The sequence below is a fragment of the Anser anser genome, assembly GCF_964211835.1.
Source record: "Anser anser genome assembly, chromosome: 2".
NCBI lineage: Eukaryota > Metazoa > Chordata > Aves > Anseriformes > Anatidae > Anser > Anser anser.
In genome coordinates, this window is record NC_139721.1 from 9,220,331 (window position 1) to 9,236,990 (window position 16,660).

Consider the following 16,660-nt stretch of genomic DNA (forward strand, 5'->3'; position numbering starts at 1 on the left):
CTTAATTGAGAAAATCTAAACTGAAAGCAGTTTTATCTATTCAATAATAAGCATGCTCTGTACCCAGTCCCATTTATGACCAAATTCTTGTTTTTATGTCTGTAAATCTAATAAAATTCTGAAGAAAGGAACGGCATGGTTCCTCAGTTACACCAGCACAAATGAGGCAGAATATAACAGTAGGTCAGAATATAACAGTAGGTTAACTAAAAGTTTTATTTTCTACAGCTACAAAAACATTTGGGAAGGCTAAACAGTGAAGAAAGATATTCCTAAACTGTTATGACCTGAGGAAGTTAAGGGCAGATGTACACATACAGCCAACACCATATAACCTTCTATAACGCTATTTGAATCGTGTTCTAATAACATTTGCAGCATATGAACTTCATGCCCATTGTCCACTGAACATTTATTCCTCCTCTGTAGATAGAACAAGGCTATCAAGAACATATATATATATAGCTGGATAGAACTGTAGAACTCTATAATAGAAAAAACTATATCTAGAACAAGACAAGTCTGCTGATACCAAAACAGACATATGTAACAACTATGTAACAGCTGTAAAAAAGCCATTTTTCATTTTTTCTTCACATAACTAAGGAAGCCCAGTTTCAGTAAGTGTTTCAGCTCAAGAACGATTCTGAGATGGACTTTTCATTGTTAAACAAGCCAAAATTTTTCCTGCTTCCCTGTAGGGAGATATTCTTAGCTATGTTTTGCGAGAAACAAAAGAGATTACAGTGATGAGAAAATCCTGAGACATTAGAGATGAAGAAGGTGCTACCCACGTTTACCTGATTTTCAAAATAATTAATGAAGTCACTCAAGTTAAAGGGAGAATTTACATTATTTTATTGGGGATTTATAGTTCACCACTATTGGTTCTGTAGTTTTTATGTCTCCTTGTGTGACAGAAGCACCTCCAAACTTTATTGCAGTACAGATGAAGAAGCTGTCACTGAAAGTATCCCCTACTATAGGGAAGACAAAGAAATTAATTAACGATATGAGCTGAGATGTGTTGCCTTTAGAGAGAAGCTCCAAAGGAAATCTCAAGTGTAAGCCCAGTTGAAAGCTAAGAAACTGGGGTCCAGATCTGAGTGTGCCCAGCTTTTGGCATGTTGTGCTCTTTACACACTGGGAACATTTACCAAACTTCTGAAATAAAAAATTATCATCATAAAAGTGTATAGTTCTGCAACAACAGTCTGGCACAAGAAAAGCAAACAGCTTTGGTCACAAGAACACTTTCTGCTACTTTTATAGCGTCCATCATTTTTTCTTCATTACTGGTACCCTGTTAGAATGTTTAAAATAACTCTGCTGTCCTTTTTGTCCTTCGATTTTCTTTTGGCTAAGGTTGTCACCTTTCTATTACTGCTTTCTGTACACAGCATAACTCATCATAGCTGGGCTGTTTGCTTGCTTTTTTATGAGCATTGACACTACTGTCAACTTCATGCTAAGGACAGAATTTGCTTGAAAGAGATCCATGCTTTTTGGGACAAGGAAGACCACAGCATCCTGATCAAATCATGCTCCCCTAAATCACGAAGTCTGTTTGAAAATGTCAGTGCTTGAAAGACTCTTGCAGGAAACACAACGTGACCATCAGAATTGGGAATTTATAGATGTATACTGTCATATTTTATTAGTGAGACAAAGGTGCTAGAATTTACAGTATCATAACCTCTCACTGATGAGACTGAACTTGGTGATGAATGAAGATCATAAATCTTTGCATACAATATAGATTTACAGATCAACAGCAATAAAATAAATGAAGTACAAACGTTGTACTGTGGGATTTCTCCCTGCAATCCCTTCTCATCTTCTGAGATTTTCATAAAACTAAGATTTCTTTTTATTGGACACAGAAAATGATCAGACTCAGAGATGTTACATGAGGGTTCCAGAGATGAAAATTCATGGGTGTTTTTTGTTTGTTTGTTTGTTTTACACCACAAACAAAGATGAATTCAAATCAGAATCAAAATGCAAATATTTGTTTTTATCTTACTCATACACCTTCTCTTGACTGAATGAGATTCACTGTATTATTGCTTTTACGTGTTAATGTGCTCAGGCATGTGTAAGACAGAAGAAACAGCAGTTTTGTCCCAAGGATCTCACAACCAGTTCAGCCATGTCCGTATGCAAAAAAAAAAAAAAAAAAGAATACTGTAATGTTATAAATAAACAGTGGTTAATTGCTTAAGCTGTAAGTAACTTTTAAACAACAAAGGAACATATTGAACACTAGCAGTAAATATACTATAAGACATTCCCTACTGGAATAAATCTGCTTACTGTAGATTAAGTTGTAGCCTCAAACTACCTGATAATTCAGCTATAATGTTTCCAGTTTGACAAATTTTAATATTAAGTGTGTGTGAAATTTCAGCCAGAGGTAAAGCAAAGTTTCAAGACTAGAAAGTTGCTGCTAGCTAAAGAAAAAAAATGTATGGAAACTAAAATAGGTTCTGGAAGTATTGGATGTTTTTTGCCTTGAGCATAAGCAGAAAGCAAAGAGGAAAAACAGAAAACCATGAAGTGATATAAAGGAATTCTAGTGATAATGAAGGAATTATTGGGTCAATCATTTTGCCCTGCCTCAGATCAGGGGCTCAGAAACCTGCAATGGTCATTTAAGCATGTGCTATACACAGGTTATTTAACTTAAGTTAGTGGTGCAGGATGAAATTCTGGCTTCACTGAATCCACAGTAAAACTCCCATCTACACCATTTATATTACACTACAATAATACCTCTCTTCCTCAAAATAGCTTATGAATTCACCGGTCCATCTGTGAGTGTTTTACAATAGGAATCAAATATCTCTGAAATGATAGCTCTACATTTTTCTTGTCAAGGTCTGCCAAGATATTCTTGCATGTCAGTGAGACATCAGCACTTTAAAGTCTTCTGTAGGTTTAAGCCAAAGGCATAAGGCCAAAATATACCCCTAAACGGCTACTATTATTTAAAAAGCTCCAGAAAGGTTGAGTCATTTCAAAATCCAACTGGAAAATGGAGTATGGAAACAGGCAAGGTATTTTATCTATTAAGTAATGATCCAGTGTTTAGAGCATTTACACTAAGCATCCTCAACCTGAGAGGACTTGAATTCATGCTCCATCCCTCTGAGGAAGTGCAGAAAGCATCAGAGTGCACTTTGAGTTAAGAACCTCTCAACTTATCACTTCCTCCTTTAACATCTGACCTATTTTATATATCATATTCAGATATTCACTAGAACAGGGAAAGGAACCCCAGTAACCCCCTTTCTAGCTGTATGTCCAGATCTTGTTGTGTTGCTGTCACTACTCAAACTGTATTTTATGCCTGGGCACCAGGGAGCAAAAGCTAACAGAGATCTACCAAGATTTTGTAGTGTCAGTGTTTCCTAAATATTAGCATTAAATATTTTCAAGCATCTCTGTGACTCTAGACCTCTAACACATTATGGTAGATGAGTATGTATGGCACCTGGATACAGATGGTGTATTTAGAAATGGAGTGACAAATCTGAGATCACAAAGGAAATCCTTGCCAGCTAAAGAATTAATTTTATGATTTGTAAGCCCAGAACTTGAAACTTGGATGCTGAACAGTCAAGCAAGCAGCAAAATCACTGAGCAGCATTACTGCTTCATCTGCCTGGTATATCCCTCTGTTGGGCTTTCTGGAAGTCTTAACTGGCCATGTCTTCATGTCTGTTTTTTATATGGATATGAAAATCAAACTCTTGCTACCTGTCCAAAGCTCTCTTTTAGCTGATGGATGGGAACAAGTTTTCTACGCTTATTCGAATAAACCCACTGATAATTTTTGAAACTACTGATCACAAATACATGCTAAGTAGCCTTCAAACTCTTGAGGTTGATAAGTTTGGATGGTGTTTTCAGGCAGGGCACAAAAAATGACTATCAGGAAAAAAAAAAAAAAATCCTCTTTTTCGTGATTTTCCATCTTGTTCTGTAACTAGATGAAACCATACAGAAGACTCAACATTTGGGGCTTAATTGCCATTCATATGTTACAGATAGATCTCGCCATGACACCCAAAGCCAAATTTTCGTTATGCTATATTGGTAGCGCCTAGCAGCCACTGGGCTGTGGATGGAAGTGAACACAGCATGAGTCATCTTGGAGGAGAGGGAAGTGCTGTGTTGTGAGTGGGAGGAAGCATTTGGATGAGCTGGCAGAAGCTGTGACTGCCGCAGGATGCAATGATCAGTCATTACTCCTGAACTCAATAGCAGCAGTGGCTGGAAATAATTCTTGACTTCCCTGGCCCAGTGACTGTACCCTCTCTGGTAAATGTGGATGTCTTGATGGTCTTCTTTGAGTTAGTTAACTCCTGACCGTGACTTTGAATATGATCAGGTTAGGATAACCTCTGATGTGGCAGGTTTTATGGCACCCACGTAAGCCCTATGGCCAGTCAAGATCTCTTTGAGTGCCTAAATGAACACCTATTAATATCCATTGCATGGACATGCTGTACAGATAGTATTTGTGTGGACTGACAGTCTCTGATCATGTCCATCAGAAATGCTTTCTCTGCAAGTGTAGATGTAGATCAGCACTGTGTGATAACCATACATATTTGTTGCTGTTTTAGGTAAGACCTTGCTACACAGCATGATGGCGACAAGAATCCCCTCAAATGCTTCCAGCTGCAGGTTTGTGCCCAGTAATTATATGCCCATCACACATATTTTATGAAATAGAAGAGTGGATCTTCAACAATTCTGACACTGAAGAGAGGAAAACGGGCCTGCCATTGAGGCACCTTGGTTCAACTGCTAGGTCATAAGAGGGTTCAGGTTTGCACCTGTTCCCATGCCATGCTTTATTATGGCAACATTTGGTAGCAGGAAGGCTGCAGGGGTGGCCTCTTTGAGCAGAATCCAGCAGCTGCCCCATGTCAGAGAAGAGTCAGCTCCAGCTGGCTCCAAAAGGGACCAGCCGCTGGCCAGGGCCGAACGAGTGAGTGATATTGGTGGTGCCCCTGGGAGAGCAGATTTAAGAAAGGGAAGAAAAGAGAAAAAAACAACAACAACAACAACAAAAAAAACTGCTGTGCCACAGCAGCTAGGAGAGAGCAGTGAGAAAACTTATACAGAAGCAGCCCTGCAGCCCCCCAGGTGAGTGCAGCAGGAGGTGCTCCAGGCACGCAGCAGCAGTTCCCCTGCGGCCTGTGGAGAGGCCCCTGGTGGAGCAGGCTGTCCCCCTGCAGCCCACGGGTCCCACACGGAGCAGATCTCCACGCTGCAGCCCGTGGAGGAGCCCCCGGTGGAGCAGGTGGATGTGGCCTGGAGGAGGCCGCGGCCCATGGAGAGCCCCCGCAGGAGCAGGCCCCGGGCCGGAGCTGCAGCCCGTGGAGAGGAGCCCACGCAGGAGCAGGGGGTCTGGGGGGAGCTGCCGCCCGTGGGGGACCCGTGCTGGAGCAGTTTGCTCCTGGGGGATGGACCCCGTGGGACGGAGCCGTGTGGGAGCAGTTCCTGAAGAGCTGCTGCCTGTGGGCAGCCCCCGCAGGCTCAGTTCGGGAAGGACGGCATCCCGTGGGAGGGACCCCATGGAGCAGGGGCAGAGAGGGACCGTGAAGGAACGGCGGAGACGAAGTGTCAGGGACTGACCACAGCCCCAATCCCCATTCCCCTGCACCTCTCGGGGGAAGGAGGTGGGAGAGGGTGGATAGGGGAAGGTGTTTTTAGTTTCCTTTTAGTTTCTCAGTGCTCGAGTCTACTAGTGACAGGCAATAAATTATATTAATCATATTAATCTCCCTATGTTGAGTCTATTTTTCCCATGATGATAAGCGTTGAGTGATCTCCCTGTCCTTATCTCAACCCTTGAGCCCTTCATTCCATCACATTCCCCTCCCTCCCCTCATTTTCCTTTGAGGAGGGCGAGTGAGAGAGCTGTTCTGATGGAGTTCAGCTGCACATATGACACACATTTCCTTCCTTTGGCTGCACCTTCCCATCCCAAGGGGTCTAGGACATCTCCTTTGAAGGCGGTGAAATCAGGAACCGTGGAAGCATCAGAAATAAGCAGTTCCCTCAGTTCAGGCCCTGAGAAAGCAGCAGAAATGCTGCTTTCATCCCTCTTGGCAGCTTGTCAGAATTAGAATCAAATGACCTTAAATGTGTTTATCTTTTTATTCTGCAATTAGCCACATTACAGGGTCCTGTGATTTCTTTTTGTGACTTAATCCTTACAAGTGAATTGCAGAGCTCTCCTAGCAATAGACTCAATAGAAACTTGGGAATAGTAATAATTATAAGCCTCCTGAGCTTTCCAGTCTCACAAATTAATGTATGTTTTAATTAGCTATTGGTACTTAATTCACTACTGGAGGCAGTTCATTTAAACCATTGCAAAATCATTTTAAAGGTATTTCCATTTTTTCTTGAGAAAATGAAATCAGTTCTTAAAATATCTAGAAAGTTCATGCTTTTTACTCACATGTTCACAATGAGTTTCAGAGGGAAAGGGAAGAGAAAGACAGTTTTCATTTTACCTACTTTTTTTAGTGCAGTACTAAATAAATTCAGTGCTTAACAGCCCCACCTCCTGGTGGAAAAGCAATGATAAAACCAAAATTGGATTTCTGCTGGGGACATATATTTTCTGACATTTTTTTGCTAGCTCTAGCTTACACAGTGGAAATGTGTATCTTTTAAACCTTTGCATTACAGTTCTGTAGCATGTTTAAAGCTTTTTTTTTTTTTTGACTGTTACCCTGTATTCCCTCATTCTTTCTCAGTTCACAGAGATAATCTATTTTAATCATAGATGTTGCTCGTCTCCTTAATGTCTCCTTTAAAATAGCTGAGAAATCCATTCTGTGTTCTTCTATGCCTCCCCATAGACAAATCCAAAGCTAGAAATCAGGAAAAAAAAAAAAAGAACAGCAGGATCTAGGAACTGGGAACTCCTGAAACTAATCTTGTGGATAGTGTTTTCAGGAGTTGAAGCATTAGACCACAGAGAATTCCAAGATGGTGTAAACTCTGCAGAATAAATCGTTAGGTGTCAGAAAACCACTATGCACTCTCATAGATGAGGCTGTGTGTGCCCTTAGGAAGGACATTTCCCTTTTGGCTCTCTCTCCTGTGCTGGATTTTCTGTTCATTTTGTTTCAGAATAGCCTTGCAACTGCAACTACTGATACCTTTTCTTCCCTTTCATCGATTCCTTGACTCCAGAGGTGGACTTACAGAAATTATATGAACCCCAAATAGTTAATATTGAGAAGACTGCCAACATTTTGGGGGATGAAACTAACTCATACTCATTCCTTGGAAGCATCATGAGGACAACAAAAAGGTCAGTGACTTCATTGCTAAACAGAGCATGCAAGGAAGGAGTATGGCATGCACATGAAGAGGGGCTGGATGCTTCACAATGAGAGACAGCTTCAATATAAATCATGGGCAAGCTTGCTTCAGATCTGCCACATTTATTTTTCTGATTCAGTCTCTGCTTCAACCTCTGTGCCATCTTTAGGCTTGCCAGCACCTCTCCCCCAGCTACCTGTCAGCCCAAATCTTCCACAACCACAGGATTCCCACCACTGCAGCTGGCCCTGCAGCATCTCGCAGAGGGGAGACTGTGTTTTGAAGTGAGCTGCCTTTTGAGCAGGACTTCTGAGATAATGCAACCTCACTCTGCCTCACATAGCTTGCTAGGCAGTTGGGGGTTGGTTGGGGTGAGCAGTGGCAACAGGGCATATCTTTCCTAGAATTAAATGTAAATTAGACCATATTAATGAGTGCATTTTAAAGCACCACAGGGACCAGGAATAATGTGCTTCTTACTGGCATTAGTGTATTTATAGAGAAAGCTGTCCAGCGAATAGGTGTTTTAGTTTCCTCAATCGTCTGTAGGGTTAAAATGCCTCTACTAATACTTTCCAACAACATTCCTTTAAATACTAATCAACATAAAGCCTGAAGCTATTGACCCCTGTTGCAACACAACACATTAACATGCAAGGGAAACCTTCTCTGCCCATTTCTGAAAGGGGCAAAGCAGCTCTGGGCCCAGCATTTGGCCCCGCAGAATCATTATTCCATTTGCAAGCTTAACAAAGCGCTGCATTAAATTTCAGGAACTATTGATTGCTCTCTAGGTGGTTATGCAAAATCAATTGTGGGGTTTTGTTTTAAGGAAGAGAGTAGGAGAGGAAAAAGGTTTTGACAGGAAACATGACAGGATTTAGAAGAAGAAGCATGTGGTTGAGAGGCATAGGAATGTCATGGGGTCACAACTTCAAAGATCGAAGCTCCATCCAGGCAAGTCCTATCTGTTGCTCAAATATCTCATCACAGGTTTCTTGAGGCTGTCTTGAAGGGTCTCCTGGCTTTGTTCACCTCCTTTTCATTGCACAGAGAGCTCTCTATGGTTTGCAGTTTACTATAGTTTAACAAATAAATTAAGTCACTAGGGAGAAGGGAAACGAGGATATCTGTGCATATACCTTGAGGTTACATTGAATCTTTTATCATACTTAAAGGGTTGCCTACAGAAGGGAATAAATAGGAAGGTTATTTGGATGAGGATTTCAGTCTTTCCAGTTTCCATGCACATAAGCATACAAAACATTTCGGTGCTTAAATAATTTGTTGAAAATGGGCTACACTGATTCACTTCTCACAGAATCAAAGCCATAAAACATCCCACATCATCTGCTTTACCTACAACATTTACCACCAGTAGATAAAACAAAATGAAGCCCATGGATACACTTCAGCCCATACTGATGGAGAATATAAGCCATTTAGGACTGAAATAACAGTTAATGTTGATTACCTCCCAATGACCATAACAAAACTTGTAAAAATTATACACCTTGGAAGAGTCATCAAAGATATTTAGGAAAAGGCACTGTAAATTAAGGATGTACCTTCTCATCTATTGCTGGACTGTTCAGAGAGCTTGTAGTATCACTTCCATTCTGTACTTAGCCATATGTATAAAAAGGAGTTTGTTTTTCCAGGCTGTCAGGGAAAAGCCTCTGAGAGAGCACTAAATTCACACACAACCACTCTGTCAGTGTCTGGAGCTGGTATAGGATAATAGTGGCACGACTCGAGAATTTAAGGGATGGAACCGAAGGCTGTATATAACTGAAACACAAGAAAATGTGAAAGAAAAAAGAGCAATTACCAATATGGCTCATGTCTTAGAGCCTCTAGAACACAACTGGGAGAATTATTTATAACTAATTAACTGCTTTTTTTTTTTTATAGCATGTGTACAATCTTGCAGAGGAAACAATAATTAGTAAATTGTTCATTAGTAGCTCATTGCAATATTAGAAATTTAAACCGTATTGGATTACTACATGAAAAGCATTGGGATTACTATCGGAACCCCACCAAAGTCAAAATTCAGTCAAAGGAATTGCTATGTGAGTGAATTCTGCAACAAATGAACAATTCATGCATTTTATGGTTCTGTGCTATATACCTTTTAAGTAGCTGCTTTCCAACATTCACTTCTTTGGGCTTGCTATTCCATTCACAGTTTGTTTGTTTTTTTGGTACATGTTCAAGTGGAATGTTGACCTACTGTAATTTTCCACTGAGAATATACATACTAAATTAATAAATATCAATAATTAATTAAAATCAATATTGATAAATGTTAATAAAGTAATTATAAAGCTGGTAAACAAGTATGAAAAGCACATTCAAAGTCAATTAATTCAAAGTGGAGAAAGTATTAGGAAAGATTAGGAGACTAGTGATGCCAGTATGTCATTTTGGGATGTCTTTATCTTCCTTTTTACCTCTTCATTTCCATTGGCATGGAGCACACCACTGCTAGCAGAGTGCCTGGTGTGACAGCAGTTTTATCCCTGCAATGTTCCCTGGTCTCGGCTGACATCAGAGTAATTAGTGATATAATTACGGTTCATCATAGACAGATGTTTCTCAGTGTGTAACTGTGTCTTAATGATGAGTCTTTTCCAGCAGTCACCCACTTCTAAGCTGGAAATGTTACAGGTTTTTTTAGAGGATTCCCAAAATTCCAACAGTCTGTAAATCTAATCAGAAGGGTGGTGCTGTTGGTAGAGAAACTAATTGGCTTTCATCATGGAGAACAGACCAAGAGTTTTTGCTATGAAGATCCATGGAAGCATGATCAAAGCCTGAGTTCTGCTTTCTTTCTAGTCTTTTTTTTTTTTCTTTTTTTTTTTTTTTCATTTTTAAGATTACTTAATGACCCCTCCAGAATTTCACAGTGTGAAAGATAGCACCATATTAAATTAAGCAATGTCTTGATGGTTTTAAGGAGTATGGACGTACTGTGTGAAAATTTCACCCTCTTTTCACAGCTGGGCTGGAGGTTTTTCTTGGGTTTGAGAAGCAAATAATTTAGATAAAATGATCTTTCTTCAAACTGCTACGTATCAGATAAAAGATTCTTCAAGCTGTTTCAAGCTGTTCTGTATCAAACCAAGTAATTATGAAGTCGTAAGAACTGACCATCTACCTACACAGTTGCTTTCCTCACAGGCTGTGAGAGGAAGAATCTTTTCATTCAGGAATTCCACATGCATTTTTCCACCTTGTTACTTCGCATTAGTTCAATTTATTAACTAAATATTTACGATTTTTATTAGTACTGAAGAGAGGAATCTTTCTCAATATGACCCTCCTCCATAACACCATAGAGAGAGAGGGAGTGGCTGCAGACTAAGTAGACAGACATCAAGGGCAGCAAATAGTGGGGAGAGGGAAGTATATTTGTGAAAGGCTGTTTGTAGCTCCGCCTTCAGTACACATGTAAGGAATGGTTTATTCAAGCGAGAAATATCTCCTCTCACCACAGACAGTCTGAAAGCTTTTGCTGCTGCACTTGCTTCCATGTAGGTGGTAGTGAACTCTTAGCAGCAGTTTCCACCTGCTTCTCAATCCAGCCCTGCCAGCATTAATTATGGCCACGGCCAAATTTAGCTTTCCCAGGTCTCTCCTTCATCCCAGGTCATAGTCTAAGAAGAGTTGTTTTAATTTCACATTTTGATAGGGAGTTCAAAATGCAGTGGATTCCCAGGCTGAGAAGCCTGGCTGTAGCCCTGTGCATCCTCTGACACGCAGGCAGTAACTGAAACAAAAGGAATATAGACAATGAATACAAACTGAGATGTGTATGTCTTCAAGAGAACCGCATCGGTATGCCCTGTTGCGAATGCAGATGAGCAAAGGAATGAAAGTGCTCTGTTACACAGCTTTTCCATAGCTATACTTTGAGGCTCAACTAACTTGTTAAGCTGCGCTGTTTGGATCTAAAGAGATATAAGTACTTAATTCCACTGCAAAATGATTTGTTTTAGGTTCCAAATTCAACCAGCAACTTTTGAAAGTTGATCTGTGGAATCTTGCATTAGGAAAGGCAAGTAGCAGAACTTAGGTATAGTCAAGAGCTTTTGAATACATGAACAGAATTTGATTTAATTTCAATTGAAGTAAAAAGGACTCATTCAAAGTAAACAAAGAGAATTTCTTTGAGTTGGAGGCAACAGATCTGTGGAACTCTTTGCCAAAACAAGAGAACTAGAGAAGTGTGGAAGAGAGATCTATAAAGTATTCCTAAATGGAAAATCATGTCACGTTGAGGAAATCCCCTCAGCTGAAAACAGTTCCAGGCTGGGAGAATCAGAATTAATAGGTCTGTTACTGTGGTCAAAGGAAGGAGGTGTTAAAGGAGTTGTAAAGGAAATTAAGTCATATAGTGACATAGAAGGATGGGGAAAAGACTGTTTTCAGTAGAATCAGAACTGTGTAACTGCAATCATGCCCTTTATCAGCTCTCCCCTTCACACTTTGACATTTTGAAGGCTTTGGGACATTTTTTTTTTTCTTCCAGTTCTTGTATTTGCTTTGATAGGATGCAGAATGTTGTGTGCCTTGTAGTCTGCATGAGTGAACACATTAAATCTGGTGGGCCACTTTATTCAAAAGCAGCTCTCATATATTTGCCTGTGATTGCCTGGATGGCACTCACCAGTGTGTGAGGTCAGTGCTCCTCCACTACAGCTGAGCCTGTAACCAGCAGGTGATGGATCCATCTGTCACTCCAGTTGCTGATGAGGGTCAGTAAGAAAGCAGCAGGAGGATTTCACCCCAGATGGCAGAATTCCCCAAATTACATTTTTCCTTGGATACATGGATGTTTTAAATCTTGGCTCTCACCCTCTGGTTTTACAGCTTACTCAAGTTAATTTTAAGACCTTCCTTTTTTTTGTTTAGCTCTGAAGAAACTTTCCTTTCATAAACACACTCTAACAGAGAAAGTTATACTCCATTGTCTTGGCCTGAAGAATGCAGGTGTGTTGAAGCAGCTGCTGCTGTTTTTGCTAATGGCCAACTTCCATAGTTCTTGTTTGCATTTTGATTCACTATTCATATGGAGAGAAAGGCATTAACTCAAAATATTAAGAATCAGCCTATGCTTTTAACTGCCTTTTTTTTTAAACTCTGCAAAATAGCTATTGTTATCTTAAATAAATTTCTCATTATTAACAATGACACTCAAAAATTAGAGAAGTTGATATATGTTCCTGTCCTGTTATTAAGAGAAATCTGTTATATTCTTTTTCCTTCCTACTGACTGAGAAGAGTAGCCATGAAGGTAAGCACTACATTGAAAATAGCCAAGCACACAAACGTTGCAGCAGAGACAGAAAGATAACTTCTGCCGAACATTTTTTAACCTGTTAATCCTCCTTTCAAACTCCCAGGGAATCAGTAGGTACTTACTCTTGGAACAAATACCACAAAGATTATGAGGATAAATGGGGGTGTAAAATGCCCCCAAATAATTCCTTTCAAACCTTCCTAGAATTTCAGTGTGGTTGAATTAAATTTAAATAGACTTTCTGGATGATGAACAGAAAGGGCGCGATACCCTCTACAGTGCAGTAGAGCATGTTCTCTCACTAATATAAAAGAATAGCTCTTTGAAATGTCAGAGGCTATCCACAAACTTTTAGACAGTTCCAGACAGAAATACCTCTCTACATCAAATATTATTATTTTTGCTTCACTTATTGATACTGTCCAAACACATAATACAAGGATGACATGACTGGAAGAATTTGAAAGCTACTTACATTGGTGTAATCTTAATGGCCTGGGTAAAAAAAATAGGATGACCTCAAATCACCTCTCTAATCTACCACAGATATAATGCTGTGATGCAACAACAGAAAAAAAAAAAAAAAAAAAAAAAGTAGATATATGAGCAAACTGAGATCAGTGAGAGTTCTGTAATCAGCTATTAACGACTACGAGTAGTGTCCAAGATGGTGAACTCAGGCTAGAAGTGAGAGTGTTAGTATTATTAGTAATGGTGTAGTAAGTAGTATTCAAGGTACATCACCTAACAAGCCACTTTTGAATGCTTCATGGACCCTGCAGCACATTACAGCTGTAGGTATGCATATTTATGGGTATTTATTTTGTAGTGTTAGTTGTTATTTACTGGAGTGTGATGTTATTTCTGGATGACTTGTTCCTTGAGCATCATCTGACTGATCTAGTACCAAAAAAGCATCCTGTGTTCCCGTGTTTCATACTTATAGCAAGTAAGCAATACTTCTTATAGCTAGATGCTCCCAATTTCTTCAGAGAAATTAACAGTTTTCGTTAGCTAGAGACTTTTTTTTTTTCCTCCTCATGGTTGCTTTACAAGATCAGGATCATTTTGCAGAGAGGTCAAGGATCTCAGCTTGGTTCTCCTATCAGATGTTATTTAGGAAGGTGAAGGCTGGTCTCTCTGATATTGGTGTAAATCAAGACTGTCATTGCCCATTCACCTTCTGTATACTGAAGGAGCTTTCCAAGGTTGCATAGAAAGTGTGGAGCAAAATCAAAGATTTAATGCAAAACTAATTTTTAACCCCATTTCAAGCTCAAAAACACTAAACACACACTTCTCTCCTCAAGCTTTTTCCAAACTTCAGGTCAATAGCTTGAGTTATTTCAGAAATACAACCTGAATTAGTATTCCTACTGCTTCTTTTTTATTTCCTTTTTTCTTCCTGCTAGATGCAAGCAAATAAAATTCAACTTTTGCAAATATATTTATAGTAAGGAGAAAACTTTGAGGGAAAGTAAAGAGAATTTTAACAGACAGCATTAAACCTAACTAGACATGTTTTCAAGTAGATTATTTGTGAGTTTATTAATTTCTGTGCAAGTTCCCTAGTGGTTCTAGTCCACACAAAATATATCTTCTAAGTAACTTTTGGACCAGCATAATTATAATCTTCAGTTAGTTTTACCTTTACATTGATGTTGTTTTTGTTTTTAAATGAGTGTAACAAAGAGCAGTTCTCTCATATGAATCATGGATGAAAACCTGGCAACAATCATAGCTATTCAAATAATAGCACAAATTCACTAGAAGGTAATTATGGATAGCACTGTTCTCTCATAAAAAAAAAACAAAAAAACAAAAAAAAAAAACAGATGTCAAATAGCCAAGATTTTAAGCAAGACATGGTATCTTTCACTAGCCCAACTAGTACAGTTGGCCAAAAAACAAACCAAACAACAAAAAAAAATATATTAAAAACCTATTAAGGGCTTTTTTTGTGCCAAACAGCTCTTTTTTTTGTGTCAGCTCGTCAGGTTATGTCAGTAACTTCCAAACCATTATGGCAATGATGTCACAGCCAAACTGGCCTAAGGATATTACCTGGCCAAGGTTAATTATTGACATTGTAATGTAGCGCTCTGTATTCCAGCTTGGTGAAGGTAAGAAGTCTTATAAGAAAAATTATTCTGTTCTTGGTACTCTGGGGCCAGCTGGAGTTGATGCCAGTGACACAAGTAACTACTATCATAAAGCAAAGAAAAGATTTGGAAGTGTGTGCATAGAAGAAAAACAGGAGTACTAAAGAGATTTCCTTTCCCTTTTGCTTTCCTCTCTCTTGAAAGCAAAGAGCCCTAGAGAAACATTGAAGATCTACCATAAATCCATGTAAGCAAACTTTGATCTACATAGAAAAGAATTTGTATTTGTTAATGCACTTCCATGAGCCTAGCATCTGTCTCCAAAGCTTATCACTTATTTGTGTGTAGCTGAACTGACATGACTATTTCATTATTCAATTGTACCATTTAAATATGTGGGTTGATCTCTTCTAAAAAAATCTTTCAAATGTGTTTTCTTCAAACTGGGGGCACTGGAGCATTATTCTCTCCAAGTGATGTGAGAGAATCAGATTCAGTCCTATGAGCTTGCTTGCTCGCTTTGAATGAAACTCCGCTGTAAATAAAAGCATCAAGTTTGTTGAAAGAGTGTTTTTGCTGCAGGTGGGGGCTGTTTTGTGTTTGTTGCTGAACACACGTAGGCAGGAGTACTCATACTGCAGTGCAGTAAAACTTCAAAAGCCATTAGAATACAATAGTGACAGCATGAGAAGACAGCAATAAACTCCAGGATTTTTCCCAGAAAATAAATAAATAAATTAAATAGATAAATAAATAAAAATATGAAAATGGAACAGTTCCCAATAAGACATAAATGACCTTTGCTTTTCCTTATTTATTTATTTATGTATTTTGCATAGAATCAATGAAAGACATTGTTTTAACTCAATTATCCTCATCAAGATGCATCCCAGCAGTGCCTTATAACCTTTCTAATGAATACCTTCTCCTGTCATTACAAAATCTGAGTCTGTCAAAGATTTTCCATCCCTATTGTAAATTCAAATTCTAGTTTCACCCATAGATTTTTCTCCTTGTCCTGTGAACCACACCAGCTTATTTATTTTGACTAACACAGTACTTTATTTTTGTGCTAATAAGTGAGCTTTTGCAAGACATGGCAGAAGTCTGGAGAGGGAAAAAGAAGCAGAAGAATGCTTCCTGAATGGAAGTTGGTATTAATCTGGGGACAGCTATGAAGGAACCTGAGGTGACTGCTATGCTTCAGTTTTTCACAGCTCTCTGTCAAGCACAGACGTACACTCTCTAATGAAGCAGAAAGAAGGAATGATATGTTTTCTTGCCCTTCCCACTTGCTCCTGCACCTGCATAATTCCTCTTGCTATTGTTAACTCTGTCTTTTAAAATCAGAGTATAGTTTGCAGGTGCCCTAAAGCTTGCTTGAATGATGTATAAGAGTGAGGCTGAGGCTGTCATACAGAGCAATCTGTATTCCTAGCTAACCTGCGCCCATCCAAACAGACAAAAAGAAAACTCACTACAGCCAAATGTCAACCTAGGAAGAGGAATGAAAGTCAGAGCATAAGAGGGTGGAATTACGTCCTGAAAAGTCACTGCTTCTGACAAGGATTTAGGCATTGTAATGCAGAAGTTGCCCAGCAGTATCTCCAAACTGGATGCATAGATAGTAGGTTTTTAAACAGATAGTGACAGAGGAGGAATAGAGACCATTCTTTCATTTGTTTGTTTATTTATGACTTCCATATGTCTCAGGTTATACCAAGAGAGGAACACTGCATCCAGATGTGGTAGCTAGACTGGGAAAAACTGAAATAGCTACAAAAAATGTTATAGAAATAATTAGAGGCCTGGAATACATGCATTCCTATGGGAGACCTGAAGAACTGAATCTGTTCTGCTTATCAGAAAGATGACTGAGAGATGAATTGAT

The 16,660-nt window shown here is 39.2% G+C and overlaps 1 long non-coding RNA gene across 1 annotated transcript; it reads right to left on the bottom strand.

Annotated features, from left to right (window-relative positions):
* Positions 1 to 6,760: 6,760 nt before the first annotated feature.
* On the bottom strand, positions 6,761 to 10,544 carry LOC310893218. The gene is made up of 3 exons (XR_014578823.1): positions 9,494 to 10,544; positions 8,928 to 9,150; positions 6,761 to 8,437 (listed from the first exon to the last, which is right to left on the bottom strand). It is a non-coding gene; the product is annotated as an uncharacterized lncRNA (long non-coding RNA).
* Positions 10,545 to 16,660: the final 6,116 nt, after the last annotated feature.